We start from the raw sequence: 26,719 nt of genomic DNA, 5'->3' as shown, positions 1-26,719 counted from the left end.
GTTGGAAAGAGCACCCTACCCAAGGTCAACACCTCCATCCTATCCCCATAACCCAGTATCCCACCCACCACTAAGGGCAATTTTGGACACTAAGGGCAATTTATCATGGCCAATCCACCTAACCTGCACATCTTTGGACTGTGGGAGGAAACTGGAACACCCGGAGGAAACCCACGCACACACGGGGAGGATGTGCAGACTCCGCACAGAAAGTGACCTAAGCCGGAATCGAACCTGGGACCCTGGAGCTGTGAAGCAATTGTGCTCTCCACAATGCACAATGAAGGCAAAGAATGTATCTTCATCAGATCATAAACATTTCATGCCACACACAAAAACGTACAGTACAACAGCTGAGATAGGAATGCTTCTCTCACAGTAGAATGACGGAAACGAATGTGTCACATGCATTGTTACAAACAGAAGGTAAATACTGTCGAGGGGAGCAGAAACATTGGGCTGCACCTGCATTTGTGTACATTGCCACATGTATCTCTATGGTCAAAGGTTCCCTTTGCATACCAATCACCAAGTACTGATTATATTGGTAGCCACATCTGGAGCGAAATTCTCCATCCAGCCCCGCCACATTTCTGCCCCGACCCGCCGGCGGGATGCTCTGTTACACCGGCCGGTCAATGGGGTTTCCCATTGTGGGGCAGCCCCACGCCGTCGGGAAACCCCCGGGCGCCGGCAAAACGGAGACTCCCGCCGGCGGAGAATGACGCCCCAGAATCCAATCATCGACCGCTATGCACCTAAAGATGGTCAGATCATTTTCATCAGTACAACTTTGAGGTCAAATATCTTACAGGTTCACGCAACTAAGTAGCGAGCATACTATTATCGCAGACTGTGTTAGCAGTAATAAAGCAACTTGTGACAACGAAGATACATGAACATGGTGATTTCATATGCAACAGCAAATATTGTTATGTGAGAAGTGTTGAAGGCAGAACCGGCAGTAGTGCACTGCAGAAGCTCAGCCAGTACTAAAACCAAGTGGCCGCATGAAATAAGGGAATAATTTGTCCCATACAACTGGTGCACAATGAGCTCACCTTGTTTGATGACAACTATATAACTGTCAAATTGGCAGGTTTATCCCAAAAGAATACAGCAAGGGTATATTGCATCTTGCCCATGAAGGACATCTGGATGTTGTTAAGATGAAATAACAATCCCATGAAGCAGCCTGGTGAAAGCAATAGACCGCCAAATAGAAGGCTTAATTAGAAACCGCGTAGCTTGTACACTCATTGGAAAATCTGTTAAACTGTGTCCCTCACATTGCAACTGACCCCATAGCCAACAAAATCATGGCAACAATTAACTTCATGGAGACATTTTTAGAGAAGTGCAAGCAGCCCCGAGCATTCAATGTTGGCAGATTGCTGCAATTCATCTTATATATAATACACAACTGCCACTGTGCACCGATGGTGGAGGGAGTGATTAATAGTGTAATGGATGGGATGCCAATTAAGTGGGCTACTTTGTCCTGGATAGTGTCAAATATATTGAGTGTTGTTGGAGCTATACTCATCCAGGCAAGTGAAGAGTATTCCATCACACTCCTGGCTTGTGCCTTGCAGATGGTGCAAAAGGCTTTTCAAAGCATGGAGTCTCATTTTTTCAGATTAGAGTTATTGTTAGAATTATTAAAATGTTTTTGAAAAGCTTGTTTTTGCTTCTGTCTTTTCTTATCTCTCTTTTTATTCCATCTTTCTTTCCCCCTATATTTCTCTTTTGGTGTATGTTTTGACATTGGTTTATCTTGTTACATTACACTTCCTTGTTTAAACTTTGGTTTAGATTGAGAAATTTGGTCGCTTTGGGTCAATTATTTCAGCCATTTCAGTGAGAGCATTCATGCGTATGTAGAGTGACTTCTGGAAATATGTAGAGTAAGCAGATTGTGAGGGTAGTGTGCAATCATGATTTGATGCCAGCGCTGTTATTTTGTAGCCCAATGCTCTGTCTAATGCCATCTCTTGACCTTGCACAACTGAATACACGTTCAGCAGCAGGAATGACTGATCTCACCCCCACTAGCAATATATAAAAGGTCATCCACTTCTTTCAGGTCGGTTGCTGATTGGATGTTCTGTGATTATAGAAGTTTCCAGAGCGATTTAAAACTGTTGAGGTCTACAGGGAGTGGTGTGGCATGCGCTGAAGGAGTTTGTCTTGACTTCAAAGATTCTGCACAAATTATATGTTCTCAGACATGGGTGTAGTTATTTGCATCCTCCTTGGAATGCAACATGACTGGGAGAATGAACAGAAGCACCAAACAGTTGGATGAGCTGCTGAAAGAGGGTGGAGGAGGAGAGGGATGCAGGTTGTCAACATCTCTACTTAACTAAGGTGGGCCTTTCTGAAGTCTACCATCTGCGACAGCCACAATTGCAACCTTCGAGCTCCGTGAGGCCAGTATTTTCAGTGGCTCTGAAGGTGGCCATGTGTGTGAATTTTAATACTTTGAGATTCCTTCCAATTGGGACAGTTAATTTGCAGTATCTCCCAGATAGCTATCTATTACTGTATAAGGAAGTTCACTGATAATTTGTATTACAAGGAAGTTGAATGAATGTCATTTTCTCTTGCCTGACAAAGGCGGTTTGAGTCTATTCCACACCAAAGGTGCTATTTAAGTGCAACATATTGCTGTTATTTGTTGGTGAATGACACCATAATCTTCCCCAAAGTTAATACAAGTAAATTAGGGTTTACAGGTTGTGCAGCCTCCCATTCAGAATGAATACACTTAAGTTTTTTAATTTTCAATGCAACAGAGAAGCACTCAGGGGTGGAAGTTATTTGGTTGCTTCAGCCAGTCGGCCAACATCTCCCACAGACTGTGAAATACTAATTGGCCTTCAAAGCCAGTAGAACTGCTCATCTTCACTCACCAAATCTGGGGTGAACAGGTAGAGTCCTGTATAGACATTGCCTCAATATAATTCTAATTAGCTGAACCCTAAACACAACCCATACAGTGCAGAAAGAGGCCATTTGGCCCAAAAAATCTTCACCCACCCTCCGAAAGGGCACCGTACCTAGGTCCACTCCCCCGCCCATCCCTGAAACCCTGCATATTCCTACCTACCTGCGCTTCTTTGGACTGTGGAAGGAAACCAGAGCACCCAGAGGAAACCTATGCAGACATGGGAAGAATGTGAAAACTCGATACAGTCACCCAAGGCTGGTATTGAATCCGGGTCCCTGGCGCTGTGAGGCAGCAGTGCTAGCTACTGTGCCACACTGCCGACTGGTTCAGGCAATATGTATGAAAAATGTGCTATTTGCCTTATTAAGGGTGAGATTTTGGGGCTGGGTGTGAATGAAAATCTACGCGAGAACTGAATATAACAGGCATTTGGTTCAGTCTGTTAATTATTCTGTTAACTCTTTTTTGGGCCTCAGAGCATTTTTAAAATCTGATTTTAACTGGAATGTAAACGAAATCCTAAAAACACTTTTACCAGCTTCAACACCTTTATAGAAGCTAAGTACCAGCAGGAAAGTGCTGGTAGAAATGATTTACTTCGAAGGGTGGCATGTGACGCAGTGGGTAGCACTGGGACTGCGGCGCTGAGGACTCGGGTTCGAATCCCGGCCCTTGGTCACTGTCCGTGTGGAGTTTGCACATTCTTCTCATGTCTGCGTGGGTTTCACCCCCACAACCCAAAGATGTGCAGGTTAGGTGGATTGGCCACGCTAAATTGCCCCTGAATTGGAAAAAATATATATAATTGGGTACTCTAAATTTAAAAAAAAAGAAATAATTTACTTCCTATTACACTGCAATACTTGAATTTTGAATAATAAAATAGAGTTAAAATATTTAATTAGATATACAGTGCAACTTTTAACAGCCATGAGAGTGCATGATTATGATACATTTGAAAATGAGATGGTCAATCAACAAGTTCAAGCAACATAATTAGTATGCTGTGGTATTATTAAAGGATAGCCTTGCAGACCACAAAGGTACAAACAAATGTGAGCTTTATTGGAAAGGTGTTTACTCTACAGGCTGTTAGGATAGATTGGCCATTTGTCGAAGCAAACAGCCAATGATGTCATCAAAACATCATGTGATTGGACTCTTAAAAGGGACCTTGGGCGAAATTCTCCAACCCCCTGCCGTGTCGGAGAATCGCCGGGGGCTGGCGTGAATCCCGCCCCCGCCGGTTGCCGAAGTCTCCGGCACCGGATATTCGGTGGGGGCGGGAATCGCGCCGCGCCGGTTGGCGGGCCCCCCCGCTCGATTCTCCGGCCCGGATGGGCCGAAGTCCCGCCGCTAAAACGCCTGTCCCGCCGGCGTAAATTAAATCACCTACCTTACCGGCGGGACAAGGCGGAGCGGGCGGGCTCTGGGATCCTGGGGGGGTCGCGGGGCGATCTGGCCCCGGAGGGTGCCCCCACGGTGGCCTAGCCCGCGATCGGGGCCCACCGATCCGCTGGCAGGCCTGTGCCGTGGGGGCACTCTTTCCCTTACGCCTCCGCCATGGTCTCCACCGTGGCGGTGGCGGAAGAGACTCCCTCCACTGCGCATGCGCGGGGATGCTGTCAGCGGCCGCTGACGCTCCCGGGGATGCTGTCAGCGGCCGCTGACGCTCCCGCGCATGCGCCGCCCGGAGATGTAATTTCCGCGCCAGCTGGCGGGGCACCAAAGGCCTTTTCCGCCAGCTGGCGGGGCGGAAATTCGTCCGGCGGCGGCCTAGCCCCTCAATGTTGGGGCTCGGCCCCCAAAGATGCGGAGCTTCCGCACCTTTGGGGCGGCGCGATGCCCGTCTGATTTGCGCCGTTTTGGGCGCCAGTCGGCGGACATCGCGCCGTTTCCAGAGAATTTCGCACCTTGTTCCAACTATGAACAAATATGAATACACAACACTTTTTTATCCCTCTTTAAATTAAGGGTTCCTGCAGTGAAACAGAACAACAATCTAAAATTTCAAAATAAACAAATAATAGGCACAGCAGTCAATAAGTTAGACAATTTGGAGAACGTAGATTTGAGTGTGGTTGTCAGCGAACCTCAGACATCTGGCGTGGAATTCTCTGCAATCGGCACGATGTCCGCCGACCGGCGCCAAAAACGGCGCGAATCAGTCCGGCATCGCGCCGCCCCAAAGGTGCGGAATCCTCCGCATCTAGAGCGGCCGAGCCCTAGCCTTGAGGGGCTAGGCCCGCGCTGGACTGATTTCCACCCCGCCAGCTGGCGCGAAACTGACTTTGCCGGGCCCCGCATGCGCGGGAGCGTCAGCGGCCGCTCACGGCATCCCCGCGCATGCGCAGTGGAGGGGGTCTCTTCCGTCTCTGCCATGGTGGAGACCATGGCGAAGGTGGAAGGAAAAGAGTGTCCCCACGGCAGAGGCCCGCCCGTGCATTGGTGGGCCCCAATCGCGGGCCAGGCCACCGTGGGAGCACCCCCCGGGGCCAGATCGCCCCGCGCCCCCCCCAGGACCCCGGAGCCCGCCCGCGCCGCCTTGTCCCGCCGGTAAGAGAGGTGGTTTAATCCACGGCGGCGGGACAGGCAATTTATCGGCGGGACTTCGGCCCATCCGGGCCGGAGAATCGAGCGGGGGGGCCCGCCAACCGGCGCGGCACGATTCCCGCCCCCGCCGAATATCCGGTGCTGGAGACTTCGGCAACCGGTGGGGGAGGGATTCACGCCAGCCGCCGGCGATTCTCCGACCCGGACGGGGGTCGGAGAATGTCGCCCATGTTCTGCCAAATAGACCAGAGAAATTTCCACAGACAAAATGAAGAGGCAATTTTGCTGTCTGTCCATTTGCTTCCACTTTCACGATAATGCATCCTTTTAATGATACAACCTCTTCTGTGTATGTAATTAGGATCATATTTGATGGTATTAGTATTAGTGATATTGATGTGCCCATATCCACTTCCATTTTAATTTCATGATCTTCAAGTTTTGGATATGTCCAGGGCAACATGGTGGCGCAATGGTTAGCACTGCTGCCTCACGGCACTGAGGTCCCACGCTTGATCTCGGCTCTGGGTCACTGTCTGTGTAGATTTTGCACATTCTCCCCATGTTTTCGTGGGTCCCGCCCCCACAACACAGAGATGAGCAGGTTAGGTAGATTGGCCACACTAAATTGCCCCTTAATTGGAAAAAAAATAATTGGGTACTCTAAATTTATTTTTTAAAAAGAACAAAAAAGAAAAAAATAAAGTTTTGGATATGCCCAAAAACATTGTTGATCGCCCCGCATTGAGAAGACACCTGGCTTTAGCTCCGCAATATCTCAGTTATGATGTCTTTTGAATAATCTTCATCCACAAATTAATAGACAGGACTAGATTGTTTAGCTCTAATTTGTTTCTTACACCTTCTTGGTGGTGGAGGGGTTTGCTGAGCCCAACATGCCTTGGCGATAAGACCTTTCTTTCCACAGTTCTTGCATGTATTAGTTTTACTCCAGCATTCCCCCCGCTGAGTGTCCAACCTGTGTACATAGGTGACATGGTTGCATCTTTGCAGCCTTATTCCTTGTGGTTTTCATATTGTGGATATGGTACCGGCTGAGGTTATTAATGAAGGCCCGCATTCTCAACCTTGCCCCTTGCCTGAGGTGTGGTGATCCTCAGGTTAAATCACCACCAGTCAGCTCTCTGCCTCAAAGGCCTCAATGATCACCCAGGACTATGGTGACTTTACTTCACTATTGTGGACCTTCATTCCAGCCCTTATCTTTGAAGCTTCTCTTGTTTATGGCACCATAGATGGGGCAACTTACACAGGAGCTTCTAGTGGGCAGCACGGTAGTACAGTGGTTAGCACTGTGGCTTCACAGCACCAGGGTCCCAGGTTCGAATCCCGGCTGGGTCACTGTCTGTGCGGAGTCTGCATATTCTCCCGTGTCTGCGTGGGTTTCTCCGGGTGCTCCGGTTTCCTCCTGCTAGTCCCAAAAGACGTGCTGTTAGGTAATTTGGACATTCTGAATTCTCCCTCTGTGTACCCGAACAGGCGCCGGAATGTGGCGTTTAGGGGCTTTTCACAGTAACTTCATTGCAATGTAAGCTTACATATGACAATGAAGATTATTAAAAAACAATTAAAGAGATAGATCACTTACAGGAAGCAGCTTCCTCTGAATAGCTTCAGGTCACGAAGAGTATCACCAAGTGCTACACCAAATTCGCAATATTCAGCTAACCTTCTTAAAGTCGCTACGAACTGTAAAATGTAAAATGTTCCTGATTCCTGACCTTCCTGACTCAGGCAATGGAACTGAACCCTTTCTGCAATTAATAACTGCCTATGTCGGACGTATCTCCTGGTTTTGCTAGATGAACTAAATTCTATTGCAGCAAAAACGTTTTAGCCCTACTGAGGTGAGGAATGTCTGACCTTTAGGTCCTCTGATATCTGATTTACCGTGAGAAATAACTGGAATCTTTCTTCATATGAATCCCATGTATCATAATCCTCAACAAATGTATCCATGGCGCCCAATTTCCTGCCATTTTAGGATCCCGGCTCCTAGGCCCTACATTTTCTTCCGATTTTTAATGGAAATTATGGCAAAACTATTCGTCTTTACAATCAACTCAAAAAAAATTGCCATTTTGTCTGACTGTAGTTAAAATTTCCCTCGAGTAGTGGCCCATGCAGAGTCGGCAGACTTCTGAAAACTGCTCCCCTCAGCCTGCGTAGATTTACCACATGCGTGGTCTCTGCAGCCCAGACTCCAATGCAAGCAGGTCTTCCCTGACTGCTGGTCTTCTTACTCACAGTTGCAGTCAATTGTTTTTCAACCATTGTAACCTGCCCAGATCCTACTGGGTGGGGGCAATTGGTTACCACATGGATCTCGAGGAGTATGAACTCCACCGATAAGGGGGGCAATCCTTAAGCTTTTCTGTTGTGTAAATAGAGCTGGTCAGTTGGGTACCGGCTAGAGAGAAGACCAGTGGTGAACATATTTAATGTTTAAATATTATTGTAAATAAAGTTACGTTTCGTTTGAATCACAAACTCGTGTTGGACTCATCGTGGCCCTCACAAAAAAACCTTCAGCATCGCTGGTAGTGCTTCACCCGATATTTGTGCGTGTGTGAGTCCAGTCCCAAGAATCTTCTGTTGCCACCGATGCCGTCTCTACTGTTTAATCAACAAAAATGTTGTTTCATTTGGCCATTTTTCCATCTCAACCCTTATTGCCAGTTTTCTCTTCTGTTATATTTCTTTGTTGCTGCATAGAGAAAAGATGTGGATGTGCCCACACTCTGGATTCTTGTAAAACATGATGAGAGATTTGTTAAGGGTGTTGCTCACGCAATCAAAGATGGTGATCTCCCCAAAGCCTGAGCAAACACTCTGCTGACATCACTACACATCACATGATGCTAAACCAACAGGAATGTATTTTCTAATACATAACAGGTGCCAATAAAACTGCTGCTCCAGTGTCCACATTCATTTTCACTGGTTGTCTGTCCAGTAAAGTTTGTTGCACAGTCTGCACAGTAACGGTTTGTTGCACATGCAGGTGCCAGTATGGTCAACAACAGTTTTTCATCTGATGGTGACTCTGGTCCTGTTCACACCCTTGTTGTATCACATGGATCCTTTTCTCTCTATTCGGTTTCCCATTTGATAGACTTGATCCTCGCTTTTAATGCTTCTTGTTCGGAATTTGTTGTTGCTTTCCCCAACATGTGTGTTTGATGTGCCCCTTTTTACCACAGTTCCTGCATTTTGCATCTTTGCACCAGCAATCTCCTGCTGCATAACCAGTTTTTGCATATTGGTGACAATTTTGAATCTGTATCTTTGTATTGATCCCATTTTGTAAATTCTAGTGCTTGAATATTAGGCTTCCTTAGTTGCTAATTCCATAGAGATCACAATTTCTTTAGCCTTGTTTAGGTTAAAGTTGCTTTCTGCTAACAGCCTTTTTTGGATCGCTTTCCTCTTACAGACAAGTCTGTCTCTAATGGTGTCATTCAAGATATCTCCAAATTCCCTGTGTCCAGCTAATTTTTTCAAAGTAGCTGGGAACTGTGTGATTGATTCACCCTCTTGTTGGTTACGCTTATGGAACCGAAGCCTCTCAGCGATGACCAGAGGTTTAGGTGAGAAGTGGCCCTGCAACACGTCCACAATCTCATCGCAGATTTTTGAACCTGTGTTATCTGGCTTTACAGGAGGTTGAATGTTCCATCACCCCCCCCCATCTCATTGTACTCAGGAAAGTTGGGGCTAAAATATGTGCCACAATTTTATTCGAGAAAATAATCAAATCTTTCAGCATATGAGCTCCATCACTTGGTTTTTTTCATCATACAGTCCGACAGCGCCAAGACTTCTCACCATTTTTACAATGAAAAGGGCTTGCATAAACACGATGTACCACAAAATGTACAGCACTACCTCACTCCTGTTTTGAAAAAAGGTGGGCGGGATTCTCCGACCCCCCGCCGGGCCGGATTGTCCGGCGCTGGTTTTTCGGCGTGGGCGGGAATTGCATCGCGCCAGTCGGGGGCCATGGGCAGCGGCGCCCCGGCGATTCTCCGCCCCGCAATGGGCCGAGTGGCCGCCCATTTTCGGCCAGTCCCGCCGGCGTATATTACACCAGGGGCGGGATTTTCCCCTACCGGGCGGGGCGGGCCGTACCGGCGCCGAGGAGTGGCGTTGGGTCGCCCGGAAGGTGCGGAACCGCACCTTCAGAGGCTATGCCGGCGCCGTCGGAGTTGGCTTGGTGCCACGCCAACCGACGCCGTAGGGGCTCCGCCGGCCAGCGCGAGTTGGTGCAGGCGCGGGAGCACCAGCATGTGCTGCCGTCATCCCAGCGCATGCACAGGGGGGTTCTTCTCTGCGCCGGCCATGGTGGACTGTTGCACCGGCCGGCGCAGAGGGAAAGAGTGCTCCCACGGCACAGGCCCGCCCGCGGATCGGTGAGCCCCAATCGCGGGCCAGGCCACCCCGGGGTCATATCCCCCCAAGCACAACCGAGGACCCTGCAGGCTGCCCGCAGCGCCAGGTCCTGCCGGACGGGCCTGGTGTATTGTACGCCGGCGGGACCCACCAAAAACGGGTAGCCACTTGGCCCATCGCGGGCTGAAGAATCGCCGGGGAGAATCCGGCAGCCGGCGTCGGGACAGCGGGGCAGGATTCACGTCACCCCCCAGCGATTCTCCGGCCCGACGGGGGGTCGGACTGTCCCGCCCCAGGTCCGTACTGGCAGGACCTGGCTTGGTGGGTGGCCTGCGGAGTCCTCGGGGGGGGGGGGGGGGGGGGGGCCACGGTGGCCTGGTCCGCGATCGCGGCCCACCGATCCGCGGACGGGCTTCTGCCGTGGGGGCACTCTTTCCCATCCGCGCCGGTCGGTGTAACGGTCCGCCATGGCCGGGGCGGAGAAGAACCCCCCTGTGCATGCGCTGGGATTACGGCAGTACACGCTGGCGCTCCCGTGCATGCGCCACCTCGCGCCGGCCGGCGGAGGCCCTTCGGCGCCGGTTGGCGTGGCGCCAACCCCGCCGCCGCCGGCCTAGCCCCTGAAGGGCGGCCCGATGCCAGAGTGGTTTACGCCACTCCTCGGCGCCGGTACAGCCAGCCCGCCGGATAGCGGAGTATCCCGCCCGGATATCTCTGGGCTCAGCCTGTTTCCTTCCGGTTTTGGAAGGCCCCTAGCTCTAAACTGTTGTAGCAGGGTGCTTGGTGCTCCCAGTGCTCCCTGTACTGATTCTAGGGGCGGGATTCTCCGACCCCCCGCCGGGTCGGAGAATTGCGACGACCGGCGCGATGCTATGGACCCCGGGCCGGTTTGGCCGAAGTCCCGCCGACGTGACTGGAGGCCACGTAAGCATAAATTAAACCACCTATTTAACGGCATCAACCAGTTGTGATGGTTGACGCCGGCCAGCGCGGAGGTTGGTATCGGCGTGGGGTGGCCGCAGGAGAAGTGACGGTGCAGCCGCAGTTGGTGGGGACGGGTGTGTGTGTCTGTGTGGAGTGGAGTGGGGGGGTGTGGAGTGGGGGGGGGGTGTAGTTGGGGGGGGGTTGGAGTGGGGTGTGTGTGTGGAGTGGGGGGTTGTGGAGTGGGGGTGGTGGAGTGGGGGGGGTATGGAGTAGGGGGGGTGGAGTGGGGGGGTATGGAGGTGGGGGCTGGAAGGGAAGGTGGAGAGGGGAGGGCGAGTGCCAGGGAAGAGGGTGGGGCGGGAGTGTCGGGGAGGGGTGGGCGAGTGCCGGGGTGGGGGGTGGCAGTACTGGGGAGAGGGAGGGGCGAGTGCCGGGGGGTGGGGGGCGACTGCCGGGGAGGAGAGGGCGAGTGCTGGGGTGGGGGAGGGGGGGGGGGGAGTGCCGGGGAGGGGGGGGGCGAGTGCCGGGGGGGGGGGGGGGCGAGTGCCGGGGGGAGGGGGGGCGAGTGCCCGGGGGGGGGGGGCAAGTGCCGGGGGGGGGGGAGGGGTGGGGGGGGTGGAATGCCGGGGTGGGTGACGAGTGCCGAGGAGGAGAGGGCGAGTGCCGGGGAGGAGGCGACTGCCGGGGAGGGGTGGGCAAGTGCCGGGGAGGGGATGACGAGTGCCGGAGAGGACGGGGCGAGTGCCGGGGAGGGGATGGCGAGTGCCGGGGAGGAGTGGGCGTGTGCCGGGGAGGAGGGGGGTGGGCATGTGCCGGGGTGAGGGAGGGGGGGCAAGTGCCGGGGAGGGGTGGGCGAGTGCCGGGGAGGGCTGGGTTTGGGGAGGTTGTCTGCCTGGCCAGGTGCCAGCTTCCAACAGTCGCGACCATGCAGCCCATGGCACCTGGCCATGGGGGGAAGGGGGGGCGTGGGGCAGGGTACGGGCAATTATGACATGTCGTCTATCCCCCCCACTCCCACCCCCTGCAGGCTGTTATATTTGGTCATCACCCAGCGATGTTGGCCGCCGTGACGGGAACTGCACTTCTACATGTTGCCCTGGGAGCAGGAGCAGGAGCGTGCCAGGGAGGCGGTGGAGGCTGCCGCAGAGGGGCATGCCGCAGGGAGGCAGGCGGCAGCCACCCTGGCTGGAGGGCCGCCCGCAAGACAGGACGAGGAGGAGGAGCAGGTGGTGGTGCCACGGCGACGGAGACACCCGATGAGGCTCTGTGTGTACCAGCCCCGCTCGTCGTACCAGGACCTCACGGACTGGGCATGTGGGAGGAGACGCCAGATGAGCCAGGAAACCATCGCCCATATCTGCCACCTGATGGCACACCTGGCACCGCGTGGCACTGGAGGAGGACACCCTCTCCCTGTGGCCATCAAGGTTACGGTGGCCGTGAATGTTTGTGCCACGGGGTCATTCCAGGCACCAAGTGGGGACCTGTCCGGCATCTCGCAGGCATCGGTGCCCCGGTGCATCAGTGCAGTGACAGACGCCCTATATGCCATTGCGGACCGCTAAATCCAGTTCCCCGTGGACTGGGCCAGCCAGGATGCCCGGGCTGCGGGCTTCGCTGCCGTGGCCAGGATGCCCATGATCCAGGGGGCGATCGCTGGGATGCACGTCGCTGCGCGGCCACCTACGGATAACAGGGCCGTGTTCACGAATAGGAAAGGGACCTATTCCATGAACATTCAGGTGGTCTGCGACCACCGCATGATGATCCTGCACGTCTGAGCCCGGTACCTCATTCATATTGGCGCAATCTTTCATCCCCACTATGTTCGAGGGATGCCCCCCCTGGCTGAGGGGCTGGTTGCTGGGCGACAGGGGTTACCCGTTGTGGTCGTGGCTGATGACGCCTATACGGAAGCCACAGACTGAAGCGGAGATCGGCTACAATGATGCCCATGCAGCGACCAGGGGTATGATAGAGAGGTGCTTTGAACTGCTGAAGATGCGTTTCAGGTGCCTGGACCGCTTTGGAGGTCCCCGGGTGACCCAGTACCCGTCAGATAGGGCCGGCCGCATCGTTGTGGTCTGCTGCGTCCGGCACAATATAACCCAGCAGAGGGGCGATGTGCTGCAGGCAGAGGAGGGGGAAGGGGAGGAACAGCAAGACGGGCGCAGACCTCCCCAGATGAGGAGAATGGGGGCAATGGTCAGGATCGACAGGCTGCACATGGACAGGAGGCTGCCCACCTACACCGGCTGGGCCAGCGGGCACGGGACAGGCTGATAGCCGCCCGCTTCACGTACTAGGGGGGCGTGGGAATCGCCGAGTATGGGCACAGACTGCACACTGCGGCACCAGCCGACAACCCTCACCAAACCCACCCACCCACCACCAACCACCCTCACCCCACCCACACACCCACCGCCAACCACCCTCACCCCACCCGCATGCACACCACCCCTCCATTGCACATCCACCTGCGGCACAACGGGCCGGGCTCACACAGTCGCCGGTGGAAGCGTGTCTATTGCAGGCCATGGAGGATGATGACAACCCGCCCTGCGATGATCTCTGGGCTCTACATCATTGGACAATGCCTGACCCATGGCCACAGTACCACCCCCCACCCGGACCGTCCCTGCATGCGGCCGTGACACTGCAGCGCACGGTCCCATCGTATGGCGAGGGCGACCCTGGGGGGAGGGGGGCACACTCACCTGAGGCTGACGTTCTATCACCCCTCACGCACACACTGGCGCTCACCTCACACCACACCCTCGCAGGCATTGGACAGAGAACAAAGGCAGCTTCTGTAGGTGTAAAAGTGATTTTGATCACAAACAGTTCATACACATGCCCTAGCATGCCCATAACTAATCTGTGCCCTGCACCCATGCCAACTTACTCAGAGTCTAATTGTTTGGCCTTACGGGCCCTTTGACTACGTCTAGGTGGTTCCCCAGACGGTATAACAGAACTGGAGGTGGACTCCTGTGATTCCTGCCCTGTGATTCGGGACCCCTTTGGCGGCCGTTTCCTGGGGCGGCCCGGCCTAGATGGGCCAAGCTGCGGCTCGGGCGAGCTGCCGGCCTGTCCTGCCCGTTGCCCACCAGAAGCACCTGGGATGGAAGGGGGGGGGGAGTGCGAGGAGTCGCGGTGTTCCGGGAACTACCCTACAGGGGGACCCGGAACGGGCCCCAGCACCTCCTCCTCCCTCGGGGTGCCCAATGGCCCCCGGGCCTCGACATGGGTCGGGGATGTGAACGGGCCGACCATCTGACGCCCTCACGTCACCTGGCGCTGCCAGACCTGGAGGCCCGCCCTGCTAGCAACAAGGGTCTGCAAGTTTGCAACCATGGAGCTCAGGGAGTTGGCCATGGCTTTCTGTGAGAGGGCAGCCATGTCCTGGGCCACAGAAGCCGCCTGCACGGAAAGCCCTAGGCCTTGCACACTGCTCCCCATGTCTGACACCGTCACCCCCATTGCCTCCACCGCGGGCATCACCCTTGCGGTTTCGGCCTGGGTGGCACGGATGACCGGCAATACTCCCTGCTCCTGAACGCGGGTGGACTCCTCATCCGCAAGCCGGCCGTCACCCACTTCGATCGTCCCTTGGTCCGCGACTGCATCGGGTCTATGGATGGGTGTGGATACTCCAGGAACCCGGGACCCATCTGGGCAGCAGATTGTTGCTTGCGCCAGGATGCCCTCCGACCGCCCGGCCCCTCGGCTGCTCCTGCCTCCACCTCCTGTACCGGGACGGCTGTGTTGTGCGTACCAGTTAGTGTACAAGATGCCTCATCGCTAAAGTGCCCAACCGAGGTGAGTGCCTCTGCGATGGTGGAAGGTATAGGAGATAGCTGTGGCGTAGTGTCGTGATCCTCATCCGACCCAAAGTCCATGGTCCCCTGAAGTGGTGGTTCTTGTCCATCCGTCCCCTGTGTGTCAGTGTCGTGTGCGTCAGTGTCGTGTGCGTCAGTGTCGTGTGCGTCATTGTCCTGTGCGTCAGGGTCCTGGGTAGGTTTGTCCTGGGTAGGTGTGTCCTGGGTAGGTGCGTCCTGGGTCGGCTGCGACGGGGGCCTGTTCCTGTGGCTGCCCCCCTCGTCGCTGGGTCTGGCCAGCTGGCATTGCTGCACTCACACTAGATGGGGGCGTCGTCTCCCTGGTGCTCCGGGTCTATCCTTGGCTCGTGGCCGCCCTGGATCGTCCTGTGGGCATCGTATTCCTGATGGGCCGAGTCTGCCCTGGCTCGTGGCCGCCCTGGATCGTCCTGGCGGTGTCGTATGCCTGATGGACCGGGCCTGTCCCTGGCTCGTGATATGGGGGATATGGGGAAGGGGGATATGGGGATATAGGGGATATGGGGGAAGGGGGATATGGGGTAAGGGGGGGTTATGGGGAAGGGGGGTTATGGGGGAAGGGGGCTATGGGGAAGGGGGATATGGGGGAAGGGGCATATGGGAAAAGGGGGTTATGGCGGAATGGGGATATGGAGGAAGGGGGATATGGGGAGGGGGAATATGGGGGAATGGGGATATGGGGGAAGGGGGATATGGAGGATATAGGGGATATGGGGGAAGGGGATATGGGGATATATGCTGGAAGGGGTATATGGGGGATACGGGGGAAGGGGGATATGGGGAAGAGGGCTATGTGGGAAGGGGGATATGGGGGAAGGGGATATGGGGGAAGGGGGATATGGGGGAAGGGGGATATGGGGAAGGGGAATATGGGGGAATGGGGATATGGGGGAAGGGGGATTTGGGGGAGGGGGGATATGGGGGAATGGGGATATGGGGGAAGGGGATATGGGGGAATATGGGGGAAGGGGGATATGGGGATATGGGGGAAGGGGGATATGGGGACTATGGGGGAAGGGGGATATGGGATATGGGGGAAGGGGGATATGGGGGAACGGGGATATGCGGTATATGGGAGATATGGGGGAAGGGGGATATGGGGGATATGGAGGAAGGGAGATATGGGGGATATAGGGGAAGGGGATAAGGGGGATATGTGGGATATGGGGGAAGGGGATATGGGCGATATGGGGGGAGGGGGATATGGGGGAAGGGGGGTATGGGGATGGGGATATGGGGGATATGGGGGAAGGGGGATATGGGAGAAGGGGGATATGGGGGATGTGGGGGATGGGGGATATGGGGAAGGGGGAAGGCTGTGGGGGATCTCATTTGGTGCCCGCATATCCCCCTTTTTTTTTGTTTTAAAATATTTTTGATTGTTGCTTTGAAGTTGAATTAAATCTCCAGCCCTGTCCTATTTTGAACCTGTGAGCACAATTGTTCAAGTACTGAATTAATGATTTTGTAACAAAAGGAAAAAAATATTGAAGGTTAAATGTTGCTTTTGTGAAAAAAATAATTTGTTAAAGTGTTCTAACCACAGCTCCTACATCAAATGCTGCAATGTTCTCCTCTGATTTTTCAGTAATATCACAAATAGGCGGCTGGTTTCTCCATTCCTGAGACTAAATGTTGATGCCGGGGCAGGATTCATGGAGCTCCGCGACAGCAAAGCTGGTGCCACACCTGGACCGATTTAGCGACTGTTGAAGGGTTCGCACCAGCGCTACGTGGAACACAATCGATTCCAATGAGAAACGGTGCTGGATTTGCCGGATTCGTGATTGACACTCAGGAGGCTGACAAGCTGCAGCCACATATACACACTGCACTCCCCACACACACCATCCCAGCCAACAAGATAGCAGCAAGGAGAGCAGCTCCACGCCTCACGGATGCTGAGTTTGAGACCCTCCTGGACGCGGTGGAGCAGAGGTGGGCCATCCTGTACCTGGCCCAGGAAGGAGGCTGCTGGCCCCACGGTTCGCCGTCCCTGGGTGCAGGTGGCAGATGCCGTCAGTGCCACGAGCTAGACCATCCAGTCCCACCTGCAGTGCAGGAAAAATCTGCACCCCCTCCTCAGGGTGGCCAGGGTGAGTAGGCAACACTGTGCCTCTGGCATCAACCCCGTTCCACACACCCGTGACCCCCTCCCCCCCCCCACCAGGAGGGCTGCTGAACCCCACCCTGCACCACACATGCCAGCCGCAGTGGCTGGGCTACATACATCTGACTGTCCCCCCGCCCCAGCGTCATTGGTCCAGACACCTGAACCGCATCTTCAGGATACCGAAGCACCGCGTGAACATGTTCTTGGTCACTGCATGGGCGTCGTTGTAGCGGGTCTCCAAGTTGGTTTGTGGCCTTCAGTCAGGAGTCATCAGCCATGACCGCAGTGGATAACCCTGTTGCCGAGGAGCCAAACCCACAGCCGGGGTGGAGGGGTCTCGAAGAGTCCGAGATCGTCATGTGTGCCAAGGTGAAGGCTCATACACACTGCCTGGGTATCGGGCGAAAACGCGCATGATGTGCAGCTGGTGGTCACATATCAGCTGTAGATTCATCAAGTGGAATCCCTTTTGGCCAGTCATCTGGTGCTTATAGGGTGACATACATCCTGTCACTCACCCCCTGGATCTGAGGCATGTTGGCGAGGGCGGTGAACCCCGCTGCCCGGGCATCATGGTGGGCTCGGTCCACATTCAAATGGATTTATTGTGTCGACTGGGCATATACAGCCTCCGTGACGGCATAGATGCACCTGTGCACTGAACTCTGTGAAATGGCCTGAGGCACCTCCTTTGCACCTCTCCTCCTCCTCGGCCAGTTGGGCGGCCGGCTCTCCATCATCACCGGCTGCCTCCTGTTCCGCTGCTGCACGCTCCACTGCTGCATGCTCCACTGCTGCAGCTTACTCCTCCTCAAGAAGCTCCAGCTCGTACAGCCACAGGGCATCCCCCACGGCTGCAGCGACTTGGAGGAAGGCCACTATTGCTCATTGACTCTGCCCCCACATGTCCCCACCCCTCCATCCCCGTACCCCTGGCCTCACCGATGCCCGCCCATACTTGCTGCCAGGGTTACCATCAGCTGGCAGTACCCTTGCCAGTGGTATGCTCCTCATCACCCATCTGGTGCCCTCCTAGGGGCTTCAGTGGGCGTTGTCCTTGGGTGCGTCACCTGATGTCCTGCCAGCAATTAGTGGCCTGGTTTGTTGGGGGGGGGGCAGAGGGTGGGGTGGGGGATGGGGGCACCCATATGATCGGTGTCGTTCTGCAGAACCAAGGCCAAGGTGGGTGGTCAGAATGGGTGCAGCAAGATGGCTGCCTTGCAGGCCGCAGCAATGGCAGCCTGTGCCTGGGCACCACCCTAATCCTGTGGGGGGGGGGGGGGTGTCACCCCAGCCACATCACCCGTTCCCCCATCACCCTCCACCCCGGCTCTAGCAGGCTCCCCTGACAGCACCCAACTCCAGCCAGCCTGGCCAGTGTCTGGCCCGGCAGCCCACGGTCATGCCTCTTCATGTCCGACCTCTTCTCTCTCCCTCATCAGCCATGGTGCCAGTTTCACAATTTCTAAAGACAAAAGTGAACCTCACCATCGCAAAATTGGCCCAGTGGAGGCGGAGAATCGCGGAGACCCTGGAGAATATCGGGTCGGGCCCACTAATGATATGCCAATGGTGTTTACAGCACGTGCGTTCTGGAATGCATTTGTCGAGGCGACGGAGAATTGCGATTTGGCTTGAAATCGGCGCCTGCCACGATTTCGGCGTTAGAACCGATTCTCTGCCCAATTGCGTTTCCCAATTCTGGCATCAGCCGACAGAGAATCCCACATCTTTCCATAGTGTATGCAGAAATATACCATCGTCAAATAGCTTAACGCTACTAACAAAATACTGAATAGGAAATTGAATGCCTGAGCAGGAGCCATGGTAAAGGTAGTGATGGAAAAGTGAGCCACGGAATTCAATATCAATGAATTTAAAGTGTTTCTAAGATCTGTGCTGATTCTCTACAATTGTTTAAAAGGGTGATGGACATGTATTTGGAGGAGGATGACATCGCTGTGTTCAAAGGATAAACCTGATAATGGACAACATTCTTTGTGCATGTAAGGGTTGCCAACTCTAGTTGGGTCTTTCCTGGAGATTTTGCTTCATGAACTTCTGACACATTCAGTCCGGCTTTGTTTTCACCTTCAATATTACAAACAAATGGAAATACCAACGTAAATAAATAACACACCAAGGGCTGGACTCTCTGTTGGGGGAATCCTCCGATGGAGAATCCCGCCCCAATTCTTTTAATTCCACGATGATTTTTCTTCTGACCTGTTTGCCACAGTGAAGAATGTAACCTTTAATTCCTGGAGACTTCAGGTCAATCCTGGAGGTTTGGCAAGCCAAGTGCACATTTTCCTCTTGGAACTCATTTTTATCACCTTCGAGAGCCAGAGAGAAATTTCACAGAATTATTTTTCTTGTTGGTTATGGGTTATAAAGTGCTGGCTCCAGTGGACATGGTGCTAAGGCAGGAGAATAGCTTCTGCTAAAAATAAAACCTAGTTCTAATTTCTATTAAGAAAAAATGCATTGATTAAGAAAAGGATATTCCACAAAAAAAAAAAAATTATTAACTTTCTCTGCGATTGTCTCTGTGGTATAAACTACTGTTATATTTGGGTTTTTTGAGCATTCTTATCCTAGATTGTTTTGATTCTTGTAGTTTAGATCCGTGCCACATAATGAATCACAACATTCCATACATTTGTGAATACCTAGTTTTCCAATCAAACCTGGGTAAACGTTTGTGAATGCATTCACGTATGTTTAGGTGCAGGTAATAGAATATTTTAGAAAATGCACAAGAGCCAAATTGGAGCCATTGGAGTGAATTCTAACATGATAGTGCACATGCCATAACTTCCGAGCTCCAGGGTGAGCACCTTTGGAATTTCCCAGGTAAGGATTTGCAAGACAATTGCCCAGAATTGCAAATATACCCCGGGCAATTGTCCTGCTCTGGGAACCATCCCAAAAATTTAATTTATATAACAAACTTCAAATGCATCCAACTGGGTTATGCCAATAGTTACCCAGACAACGTTGGAAGAATTTAAACTTTTTCTAACTTCTGGATAACTATTGTACAGACCCACATTGTGTCCACGGGCATACCCCCACTTCTCCGAAACCCCAGGAGATTCTACTACTCTCCCTCTATCCGACTCCAGGATATGCCCTGCTACTAGACTCCCCACACCTGCTGCCCCAGAGGTGTTCCCTACTACCCAAAACTAAGGAACACACCCACATCACTGACACCCAGGGTTCTCTTTCCACACACCTGAATAGCCTCCACCCCCAAGGGACCACACCTCCCTAACAAGGATATCTCAACGCGCAGGATTCCCCTCTGCCAGGTCTGACTCTCCCCTCACCCCACCCTCTCCGAGACCGTACCTGCTCTGAGGCTCGACCAGATCCCACCTGAGGCCCAAACAGCAACCAAAAGGCCTCAGCCAACACAACCCAACACACCCTTCTCCCAGGCCTGACCTAACCCCCCTGTCTTGAAGCATGCCCTTCATATCCCTGTCCCTCCCAAAGTCCCACCTGATGCCCCCCTCTCCACCTCCCAAGGCCTGATCAGATATGACATGAACCCCTGCCACCCCCCTCCCCCCATCTCCCCCACCGCTTACCCTCTTACAGTACCCACTTAACTTACTGTCTGTCTTATACACTTACCTTCTCCTTGGTCTGTCACGGACCTTTAAATTCTCCTGGAATTTTATCTTATCTGCATTATGACAGCTAGTGGTTTGAAAAAAGTGGCGTGGTTTCCTTCTGTTCAACAGAGCTGTCCTTCGACAGTAAGGCCTGTGGACTCGCAGCGCTACTCTGATCTCACCCGCCTGAGTCAGAAGATCAGGCAAGGCAGGATTTTGGTAAGAAACCAAGAAACTGATGTTGATTGCCACTCCGAGGAAATTCAGGACCATGGGTTTTGGTGCTGGTTGGAGGGGGTCAAAACCAGAGAAATCGAAGGTCGGTCAGGAAACTGTCTCCACCCTCAGTGTTTAACCCGAGTGTGTTACCAATTGCATGCGAGTAATTCCCTCGGAAAAGACAGCTCAGCAATGAACGTACAGGAAGGAAGGTCTTCAATTGACCTGAAAGGTTAATTCTGTGTCCACAGATGTTGCCAAACCTGTGAGTGTTTCCAGTATTTTCTGTATTTTATTTTGGATTTCCAGCACCTGCAGTATTTTATTCTTGTTGAATATTTTTTAATTGCTCAATTAGAGCTATATTAACACAGGCATGTCAGGTTACCATCTGATGTACGGGTTTCCTTGGCTCCCTGAAAGTTACCATGCAGTGAAAGCTAGGTCAGTACACAGAGGGAACTGAATCAATCTCAGGGAAAGATGCCAATACATATTTAGTACTCACAGCTGCTTTTCTACCTGCCAGTAGAAAAAGATTTGCTCACAGGACTTTTGCTGAGAATTGACTCTTAACTCTTTGGAGGTTTAATCTGAGGAAGAGTATTCCATCACATTAGGATGAGTGCCATTTATGCCGATGAGTAATATGACCAGCAGGAACACCAGCACAAGCTGGCTTCTGGTTACAGACTGATGGCTACGCATCCCAGAGAGGGACAGCAGACCAGAGGACCAGGAGAGAGGCTCAGCTCACAGGACGTGATTCCCAACATGTGAGTTACAGAGGTAGCACTTTTTTTCTCCGAGACAGGCTGCCATAGATTCAAGTTTTAATTCAGTGTCTTGCACGCACGATTTAGGCTGAGGTTTTAGTGCGTACTGAAGTAGTGTTGTAGTGTTGGAGGTGCCGTCTTTCAGGTAAGGCCAGGTGTTAAACAGAGGTCATGTCTGAGCCATCAGATAGATGTACATGTTACCACTGTCCCAGAGGATCATAGGCAGCCTTCCCTTGAGAGAGCTGACTGATGGTAATTTAACTTGAGAGTCACCACACCTCAGGAGCCTTCATGAATAACCTCAGCCAGTATGGGAATTGAACCCATGCTATTGGCATCGCTCTGCATCATGAACCAACCATCCAGCCAATTGAGCTAACCAACCCCCACATAGAAGGACCATGCACCGTTCCTCTTGTTGCACTTTACTATTTCTCAAATAATTTTTGGGTCTTTTTCTTCCATCACTTTACTGGGGAGAATGTTCTAAATGTTGATCACACAGTGAGTGAAGAAGAACACCCTGATACCAAAATCAGTCCTACAATAACTCACTCTGATTGTAGTGTATTGAAAATTGCATTGTTTACACTTTTGGAAACAAACTATTAAAATACGCTATGCCTCTTACTTATTTGAGGGCAGATGTACAGTATTGAAAAATACATTGTGAAATATATCCACTTAAGGCTACCATACACTTATACCAGCAGAGGTAGACTAATTCTCCAGAAGTCGAAGAAAGGAATCCATGTTTTAACAGCATGTGAACCTGATTCTGAATGCATCGTGCTGAATCTTACTATTTTTTTCCTGAAGAACTTCACACTTGTAGAAACCCAACCACCTTGCTTGAATTTGTCACTGGTCAACAAAGTGAATTGTGACTAATACTACTTGAAGGGTGCTGCGTGATGGTACCACAGCATAGGGCATGAGAACGTAGAAGCAGATGACTCCAAATATAATTTTGTGCTCTCTTTGAAACATAGCAACTAGCCACGTATGACAGCGACCATTGGCTGCTCAGACGTAGATGCTCCCATAGGTGCAAGAGCGTCTGTCTGGGGACAGAGGTAGGATGGGGACTCTGGAGCGAAACACTGAGCATGGTGAGCTCCACCTCCTCCTGCGCAAGGCTAAACCTAATGTAGCTCAAAGTGGTGCACAGAGCGCACCTGACCAGAACCCGAATGAGCAGGTTCGTCCCGGAGGTGGAGGACAAATGTGAACGGTGCCAGAGGGGCCCGGCCAACCACACCCACATGTTTTGGGCTTGCCCCAAGCTTGCTGGGTTCTGGACAGCCTTCTCCGAGGCAATGTCCAAGGTTGTGGGGGTGAGGGTGAAGCCATGCCCAATAGTGGCAATCTTCGGGGTATCAGAGCAGCCAGAGCTTCACATGGGGAAGGGAGCCAACGCCCTTGCTTTCGCTTCCCTAATCGCATGCCGGAGAATCCTGCTCAGCTTGCAATCGGCAGCACCACCCACAGCTGCAGACTGACTCGCTGAACTTTCGGAATTTCTCCACCTGGACAATATTAAGTACTCCACCCAAGGGTCAGAGGAAGGCTTCCTGGATACTTGGGGGCTGTTCGTCGGCCTGTTCCAAAACCTGTTCGAGGCCAGCAACGAGCAGTAAGCCAGTGAAAAAAAAAGATGAAGAACCAAAGGACTGCGCAACCCGGAGGCCGGGGGGGGGGATTGGGAAAACACAAGAGAAGAGGAAGGGTGCTGAAACCAATGGGGTGGGGGTGGGGGGGGCGGGGGTGAGGAAGACGGGATATCATAGACAGATCCAGAGGGCAGCAAAATGTACGTACAGTTAGTCAAATGAAGGACAAAACAAACCTCTCTGTAAAATAAAGCAAATTAGCGCGGGCAAGAAACATGTAATGTATATAAGTAACAACTGTTTATGAATATGAGAAAAGCCAATTAAAAGATTTTTTTTTTAAAAAGAGCGTCTATCAATTTCATGGGAGACAAAATGTTCAACAAATCTATCTGCAAACCAGGGAATACAATATTTTCTCTTCCAAAGCATTGATAATTGTTGGGACTTTTGAAATGCTAGTCTTACTCAAAGATATTAAAATGAAGGCCAAATTCTGTGTCCTATCTGGAGAATGTGACACACGTAACTGTTCCCACACAGCAACAGTTCTGCATATGATTGCATATGCAATTGATGTGCATACCAAGAATATTCTCAAATTGTATGCTGACTGCTTCACTGACAAGCTGAAAGGTGTTACAAGCAAGCTGCATGATCACCCTAAATACCCCAGTCACACATCAGTGGCAATGAAACTATTTTATGCCAGAAAGCAGAGAGAGAAGTAACTTCAGTGCTGACTTGACCGAGACATTACTGAGCAAGTTGGGGGATGATATTACATCTTTGGTCTCACTCATACAAGTTCTCAAGAAAACCAAGAGTGAGAACCAGGGGCGACATTCTCCGACCCCCCACTGAGTCGGAGAATCGCCGGGGGCTGGCGTGAATCCCGCCTCCGCCGGTTGTCGAAGTCTCCGGCACCGGGTATTCGGCAGGGGCGGGAATCGCGCCGCGCCGGTTGGCGGGCCCTCCCGCTCGATTCTCCGGCCCGGATGGGCCGAAGCCCCGCCGATAAATTGCCTGTCCCGCCGGCGTAAATTAAATCACCTACCTTACCGGCGGGACAAGGCGGCGTGGGTGGGCTCCTGGGTCCTGGGGGGGGCGCGGGGCGATCTGACCCCGGGGGGTGCCCCCACGGTGGCCTGGCCCGCGATTGGGGCCCACCGATCCGCGGGCGGGCCTGTGCCGTGGGGGCACTCTTTCCCTTCCGCCTCCGCCACGGTCTCCACCATGGCGGAGGTGGAAGAGACTCCCTCCACTGCGCATGCGTGGGAAACTGTCAGCGGTCGCTGACGGTCCCGCGCATGCGCCGCTCGGAGATGTCATTTCCGCGCCAGCTGGCGGGGCAACAAAGGCCGTTTCCGCCAGCTGGCGGGGCGGAAATTCCTCCGGCGTCAGCCTAGCCCCTCAATGTTGGAGCTCGGCCCCCAAAGATGCGGAGCATTCCGCACCTTTGGGGCGGCGCGATGCCCGTCTGGTTGGCGCCGTTTTGGGCGCCAGTCAGCGGACATCGCGCCGTTTCCGGAGAATTTCGCCCCAGGTAGAATCCGCATTGATACTAAATCACTAAACCAAGTCAATCAACTAGAAAGACACAACAGTTGATGACATCACAGAGAAAATGTTTGGTACTAAACAAGTCGCTAAGTTTTACCTCATTGCAGGCTACCATCAAATCGAGCTTGCGGATGAATCAAGGTATCTTATAGTGTCCTCCACTCATATTGGACTTGAGAGTATCAGTGGTGACATTCTCATCTACAGTCGCACTGAAAATGAACTGATTTGTGGATTGTTGAAGCTATTGCAAATGCTGTGGCACTTACAGATATGCAGGAAGTCTGGAGTCTGATGGGACTCATCATGTACTGTAGTCACTTCAACCCTGACCTTACTACATTATCTGTCCCCTTGCATGATGTGACAGAAGAATTCACCAAGTGGAAGTGGACTCAGTCACAAAAGCAAGCTGTATACCAGAGCAAGGAAAGGTTGTCAGCAAGTTGCACAAATGCCTATTCCACCCCTGAAACAAAAAGCACCCAGCCATTCATGGAAGCTTGACTGGTTGGTTTAGATGCAGTTCTCATGGAGAAAGAAACAGGTAACCCATCAACCATTGTAATAGCAAGCAGATTGCTAATACCCTTAGAGCAATGTTATTTGCAAACATAGAGAGAAGCACACTAAAACACATGGGTATCTCACATTTTCATGTCTATTTGTAAGGAAGCAAGTTTGAATTAATAAATAATCATGGACCACTCGTAAGCTTGTTCAGCAATCCACATGGCAAACTACCAGCTCAAATGGAACATTGGATACTCAAATTACAAGAGTACTAATTCCATGCTGGGTATCAGCCAGGCAAATTCAACCTAGCAAATTATCTTTCATTATCTTTGTCAACAGTCAGTCCTAATGGTCATGAAAGTAAACGTTGTCAACAATATGTGACCATGTGGTGCCAAAGTCGGTAAAGCCAGGTGACATCAAAGTGGTAACAAAACAATTATGCGTGATGCACATGGAATCACAAGACTATAAGGCGAGATCAAGACAGTGTCCTCAGACAAATTACCCACACACTACAACGTCTTCATAATGTACGAAATGAACTCACCGTTACCACCTTTAAAACCACATCTGACCTTATGTTACGTGACAACTGTATTATAATTCCGCACTCACCAGGTAATGATTTATCGATATAGTTCATGAATATCACCAGGGAATTGTGAGGAGCAGCATTCAACAGCTAAGATTTCAGTAAATTTATGCATTACCTAAGCTTTACTCATTTTGGCCAAGTGCTGATGGAGAAGGCAAGAGATTTGTGCGTAACTCAAAGGAAGTTTGCACTGAGTGCTGAATTTGGTGCATTTGAGTGCTATAGTGAGAATTTGGTGACTGAGGGAGTGCTGAATTTGGTGCATTTGAGTGCTATAGTGAGAGTTTGGTGACTGAGGGAATTAGGTGAGGAGGGAGCAAGGTGCTCCTTTCATTTAATTTCCTACATGTCCTCAAAGATCGTGAAGGGAGCCGGGAGTTTACAGAGAGTGCAGCTGACTGGGAGTAGAGTTCCACTTGGTTCACAGGGCAGCGACATTCTGTAAGGTAAGAGTTGTTTGTTTGGTTTTCTTTTGTTGTTTTTGTTTTCTGGGGGCAGCAAGCTATCTTTGTATCATTTAGCTAAATCACCAATTTTAGAGGGTTCACTTGAGAGAGTGGCAGCAGTAAATATATATATATATATATATATATTTTTTTTTTTTAAGGGCCTAACGGGCGTTTAATCTTTTTTTTCCTTTTCAATCTCTTTGGGAACTCAGATCAGAGGGAATGGAGGCTAGGGCAGTTGCATGCTCCTCTTGTAGGATGTGGGTGGTGAGGGACACCACTGGTGTCCCCGCTGACTACGCGTGCGGAAAGTGCACCCAACTTCAGCTCCTCAGAGACCGCATTAGGGAACTGGAGCTGGATGAACTTCGGATCATCCGGGAGGCAGAGGGGGTGATAGAGAGGAGTAACAGGGAGGTAGCCACACCCAAGGTGCAGGACAAGGGTAGCTGGGTTACTGTCACAGGAAGGAAAACGAACGGGCAGACAGTGCAGGGATCCCCCATGGCCGTTCCCCTTCAAAACAAGTATACCGTTTTG

This window comes from Scyliorhinus torazame, chromosome 9, assembly GCF_047496885.1.
Source record: "Scyliorhinus torazame isolate Kashiwa2021f chromosome 9, sScyTor2.1, whole genome shotgun sequence".
Classification (NCBI taxonomy): domain Eukaryota; kingdom Metazoa; phylum Chordata; class Chondrichthyes; order Carcharhiniformes; family Scyliorhinidae; genus Scyliorhinus; species Scyliorhinus torazame.
The sequence above is the reverse complement of the archived record's forward strand: the minus strand, read 5'-3'. Positions refer to the sequence as shown.